The following is a 6,260-nucleotide window of genomic DNA, read 5'->3' as shown; positions in this document are numbered from 1 at the left end:
TGTTGTCTGAATAATTTTGTAAGTTGTAAGCAAATGCTTTGCCTTATTTCACGTGTTACGTTTATTTAAGTTTTTTCCCCCATTATGGACATGCTTATATTATTTTTCTTCTTTGTGGCGTTCACTTGTGACAAATTTGTGAGGTTTAAATTCCAACAAATACTCTTCATACATAGAGGTATGAATCTCCTTAATTTGAGGCCTTTGCTAGAGTCGAGTGGAGAAAAAGAATTTATATAGCCAACCCCATTTGATGTGACTTAAGGCTTGGTTTAGTTTGGTTTGGTTACTTTTCATACATGCTTAATGTTTTTTTATTTGTTGCTTTTTAATCAAGATATCATGCCTCTTAAGGATCCTTATTGGCCCTTCTTGCATTTTCAGTACTCCTTCCAATTTTTGAGAGATCTTTTGCAGGTGTAGCTGTACATATTATTTTTATCTGAACCATGTGGTGCTTGTACTTTTGCAGCTGTCCTCATGATTTTTGATGTTTTGTGTGGAAAACACAATATGAGCTTGCTAAGTCTGCATTTCTTGGCAATGGGAGGTTTAAATGATTTAATGGAAGTTATTGAAGATGATTGCTTTATATTTGTTTCTCCTCTAGCATTTCAGTCTTCCAATTTGGACGCTCCAATTTGTGCTTTCTGCTTAGATCTGTTCAACTATAAAGTTTGACCACTTATTAATTCTTCTGCTATGATAAATATCAAGTTAAAAATGGCACAGTTCAATAGATTATTTAAGTTTACTCATAGATGAATTCTTATTAGATTGGGAAGATGAAATGATTATCATATCCCTCTTCATGCATGCTTTTGCATAATTCCGATCATGGCTCCTGTATTGGGAATGTTAGGGGACGGCGTATATTGTTGTAAAAGTGTAAGAGTGGATTAGCCCTTAACATAAGGTGTCTGAGGATCCAAATGACTTTGGAGATATGGTTTTATTGGTCGGATGAAGATACCTAATATTTGGTTTACTCCTGCACATCTACTTTGAAACCAAAGATCGACGCTTCAATCACAGATTCTACTAGCAATTTCTTTCTTTGTTTTAATATATATATTTTTTACCTTTTTTTAAGCAAATAAACTGCCTATGCTTATGCAGGTGAAGAGGTTCCAGCTGAGACTGAACCAAAGTTCAACCCATTTACTGGAGCAGGGAGACGCTTAGATGGGAAACCCTTTAAGTACGAGCCTCCACCTGTATCTTCTTCTTCTGGGTCCAAAGATAAGTGACCTGATGTTACCAGTGGTGGTGGGCAGCCTTCTACCGGGTCTAGTTCACAAGGTACCACTCATCAGACTCAAGGGAAGCTCGTGTTTGGCTCAAATGTAAACCGCACCAAAGAGCCCCAAAAGGTACACCCATTTCATCTAAATAAACTGCTTTTGGTTAAGCTGATTTTAGGAAAAGTCAACTGCACCCAAAAAAATTACCAGAAACTTACTCAGAATTTGAAATCTGAGGTGTACATTTAAAGTTCTTGTTGTGGGGCCACACCCACATCTTGAATGAATCTCGGTCGTAGATTTTAAATTCTAGGTGCTTTTCTGGGTCTTTTTTTTTCTGGGTATTGCAGTATTGCTGCCGATGTTAATGTTAGAAAAAAGCTATTCACTAATATAATTAATTTAATAAAATGATTAAGAGATTTACGATAAATAAAATATGAAAGTAAATAAATTCATAGAGAGTAAGAAAAGTTGGCCTGTGAGATTGAGAAGCGTGTAGTCACTGCCCTAAAGCCGTTTTTCCTCCCCACGTGAAGGTACAACCGGAGTGCAATGGCTCCAAGGTACAACCCAAGCACTCATAGCCTTCCTCGTCCGGTGCTCACGTCCACCAGGAGGATATGAACGAGTCACGAACCATAGTTGCCCAAAAATATCAATATAAAATATACAACAATATAGACAACTCTCTCTAGAAACACTTATATTTGAAATCACTTTTTTCTTTTTTATGATCATCTCTTCTTTCCACCATTTCTCTACAAAACCTCATTTTTTTTCCTCTCTACCCAACTCAAATAGGTATACATATATATATAAGAATTAAAACTATATTAATATATGTATTAAACATGACATAAGTACTATAATAATAACTAATAAAACTCAAGTAACCGAAATGTTTAAAACTAATAAAAATGTTAATAACGGTCAAATAAATTAAATAGAAATAATCAATTTATTTTTATTAAAATTCCAACATTCCCCCACTTTTAATAAAAATAAAATTTTTAATACTACCATAATGTTTATAATATATCCCCACAATTTAAAACTTTATATTCAAAACAATATAAATATATATAAGGGCAACTACATACTGCGCAATAGGTGTGGGAGCCTTCCGGACTTGAACCACACTTAGTGTTGACAATTTTCATCTGAAGGATCATAGTGAAATATATCTTGAACTAGACCCTTTGAGCTAGAGTTCAACTTGTCACACACACAGCATTGGTATTGGACATCAGTTCGTGGGTTAGTGCTCTTAAAGGCCATGCACTAGATCTTGATTCTCATGGGGTTACGAGAGACTAGCCCAAGTCTCCAAGTCGCAGCCTCACGACAACTCCCACTTAGTAGAACCCTCCAAAGGTACAGTGACGGAATGCACCTTGCAGGAGATTGCCTGCCTTGGATTCATTCATGGTAAAACCCTTCCTAACCAGTCACTTCTTCAGCACTACTGCCTTAGGGATGTGCAGGAGATCAACCTTGATATGGTGTCTCCTAAAAAATGAGTGTTGGAAACAAGTCACGCTATATGGATTGTTTTTACCCATTGAACTTCCTTCATGAGATCTCCAATCACAGAAGATGGGTTACCTCCCTAGGTGACTTACTAACGGGCTTACACTCATCCTCCTCGACAAATAATAGATCTAGCCTCAACGCTAGTCCAGAGGTAAAATTCTTCCTCTGGCTTCTCAAGCCTAACTGTTGATCAACAATGTATTTCTTCATCTCATGGCGTATATAATTATTAAGCCTTTTCCATTGCGGCCCACATCTGTTTATCTTTACACACCTGTAAAATTTTCGAACACACTTCTCCAATAAACAAAATTAGTATACCCTCTCATGATAAATATGATTTTAAAATATCACATTTTCTTTTGATTCAGTAATCACCTCAAATATCAATTACTCAACATGTCAAATGTTCTTCAGGCATATATCCCACTGATACCTTATATAATGATCATGCCATTTGATTGTGACAAAGTTAATGTATCTCAACCTATGAGGTTTTGATAATTCAGCAGGAACCTGCAAAAGAGCCTAAACAAGAGGAGCCTTCGAAGAAAGATGAACCTAAGTTCCAGCCTTTTACGGGGAAGAAGTACTCGCTGAAGGGTTGATTGGAATGACTTGCCTCTAAATTATGTTGTTTGTTGCTGGGGCTTGTTTTAAGGAAACAAGGGATTACAAGGATCATATTGAGCTGAGATGTTGTACTATCAAAAAATGGAACAGTGGGTTCTTGTTTCAACTTGGAGAAAAGAAGTTTTAAGATATACATTTTGTTTATAATGGGCTTGCAATTGGCCGATACTACCAGTTTTTCACAGGTTTGTGCCTAATGCTCTGCCCTAACATTATGCATTGCTGTTACCAAAATGTGCATCTTAAATAGACATTACTGAGATCTCTCTCTCTATGATTATCGTTTCTAGTGCTCTTCATTTGGGGAATGTGGGCATCTATTAGCTACTCCATAGGTATGGTGAGCTCATTTTTCTTTTATCTTCTCCCTTTTACCTATTGATAAATTTCAAGTATATAATTAGGGAGAGTAGAAGCTGCTTGACTTTTTTGATTTGTCATCAAAGAAAATCTCAGACAACTCAACAAGTGCCTCACTATTTTTTCTTTAAAACGGAAAAAAAGAAAAAGCAAACTTCTGGAAAGTGGGAGGACAACTTGGTTGTTTCGGTACTTCTACAAGTCTTTGCATGTTGAGTAATGCCTAAGTTGCACCATTATGGTCTAACCCAAATTGAGAAGGGTTGCCACTAAGTAAGTGTCAGGTTCGTTTGAAAATTGATTTTTTTTTTAAGTAATTTTTTTAAATTTTTACAAAAAAAAAAAAATAAGTGTAAAAAATAATGAGAACGATTTAATAATTTATACTGATTTTTTAACTAAAAACTATTCATTCCAAATAAGGCCTTAGTTCCAATTTTGAGCTCTGAGCTATGTACGAGGTGAGCTTGAAACCTTTGATTTTGTGAATTATGAACATGTCGTGAAGGTATGAAGAGAGTAAGAATAAAATTGATCTGCCTCCTCTAACACACTCATTGATTATTATTTTTAAAGGAGAGAACTTTGTCAATGGACTTGAATGCAAAATAAGAAAAGAACAAGGAGGTATGTTCGAATAAAGCTCAAAATGGGAGGTTCATAATTAGGATTGTGCAAAATATCGTCCAATTTGTTAAAATTGCATTGATCCGTATCAATTTGCACCGCTCTATCCGCTAATTGCGGTTTAAACTTTAAAATTTATAATTGTTCTACTTCACTATAGTTAATACATATATAATTTTTAACTTGTAATGAAATATCAAAACAAAAATAAGGAGGCTTTTCCCTATCTAAGCCTCAATACTAAACTATTTCCCAAAATAAGCTTAGTTTGGCGGAATTTCCCAAAATAAGCTTAAGCGTGTTTACAAAACACGCTTTCAGCGTTTTCCTGCCCTAGGTCGTGAAAATAAATAAAACCATCAAAGCGTGGTTACAAACCACGCTTTTGATTAATAAGACGTGGTTACAAACCACGCTTTCACTAATTACCCATCAATTAAAAAAATAATTATATCACCTGAAAACGTGGTTATGAAACACGCTTTTAATTCAATTTCTTTTCCATATAAAGCGTGTTTAGGAACCACGCTTTTACCTGTTAAAGAAAGCGTGGATGATAGCCACCCCCGTCATTTCCAACCACGCTTTTCTCACTCTCACTCTCTCTGTGCGCTCACTCTCTCTCTCCTTCTGTGGGTTCTCTCTGCTCTCACTCTCTCTCTGCGCTCACTCTCTCTCTTTCTGGCCGTGGGTTCTCTGCTCTCTCTCTATCTCTGTCTGTGGGTCGCTCACTGCTCTCTCTCGCAGGTATGACTGTCTGTCTCTCTCTCTCTCACAGTTTGAATTTGATGTGTTTATTGTGTTTGTGAAAATGTGAATTTGGGTACAATGTGGATAGAATAGGGTTTGTGAATGTGAAAATGTTGTGAATTGAAATTGATATCAATGTGGGTAGAATAGGCTTTGTGAATTAAAATTGTGGTTTTGAATTGGTAAAATCTTGTGGTTTTGACTTGTGAAAATGCTCAATTGAATGTGAAATCAGAAATTAGGGTTAGGGTTTTGAATTGTGAAATCAGAAATTAGGGTTAGGGTTTCAGAAATTAGGGTTTTGAATTGTGAAAATGTTCTAACCCAAAGTTTTTGTTTGAATTTGTCTGACAATTCTAGGGTTAGGGTTTCATATCCGTATCTATAGGCAATTGATTCAAAGTGATGTCTAATAGTAGCTCCTGTGTATTGAGAACAATATTCCCACACATTTTGTTTCTCTTCCACAAACTTATGAGAGTATCATTCAAACATTTTTCCACCAAGAAAGCGCTGATATTATTTGCAGCAAAAAACATTGGCAGTTTATTTGATTTCTTTTACATTAACCATGATGTATTCAAACTAATACATGGAGTCTGTTAGTTAAATCTAAATGGATTTATGCAACTGTGTTGGATTGGTTTAAGGTTAGGCATGGTGGTAGGCTTTGCGGGCTTTGATTGAAAGGAAGAGGGAAGTGAGAATGGTGGTTGGGAAGTGGCTTGGGGGTTGCTGCGTTACATGAGAGAGAGAGAGAGAGAGAGAGAGAGAGAGTGATTTGTGTTTGTATTTAAAGAGGATGAACAAAACAAGGTGAGATGTGGGAGTTGTACTTGGAAGGGGGTTGGCACGATGACAACTCCCGTCAAAGAAAGACAGATTGTTTTCTTGTAGTGGAAACAGTGGAATGGGTTGGTTTGGAAAATGATTTATTTTGCGACTTTTTGGATTGTGGTTAATATATGAGATGAAAGTACCTAAATTTTTTTGTGAAGAATGCTTTAAAATATAGAAATAAAAATAAAATTTTAACTTTTTGTTGTGACTCTTTTTATTTATTTATTTATTTAGGCTAAAATTTATTATTTCTTACCGATCTTAACATAA

The 6,260-nt window shown here is 35.7% G+C and overlaps 1 long non-coding RNA gene across 1 annotated transcript; it reads left to right on the top strand.

The window, feature by feature from the left end:
• The first annotated feature begins 1,117 nt into the window (after window positions 1–1,117).
• Window positions 1,118–3,685, top strand: LOC145819910 (uncharacterized). Its single transcript, XR_014360681.1, has 2 exons — window positions 1,118–1,373; window positions 3,290–3,685. It is a non-coding gene; the product is annotated as an uncharacterized LOC145819910 (long non-coding RNA).
• The last annotated feature ends 2,575 nt before the right edge of the window (window positions 3,686–6,260 follow it).

Source organism: Camellia sinensis, chromosome 2 (assembly GCF_055761805.1).
Source record: "Camellia sinensis isolate YWXY chromosome 2, ASM5576180v1, whole genome shotgun sequence".
NCBI lineage: Eukaryota > Viridiplantae > Streptophyta > Magnoliopsida > Ericales > Theaceae > Camellia > Camellia sinensis.
Note: the sequence above shows the minus strand (reverse complement) of the source record. Positions and strands in the feature narration are given on the sequence as shown.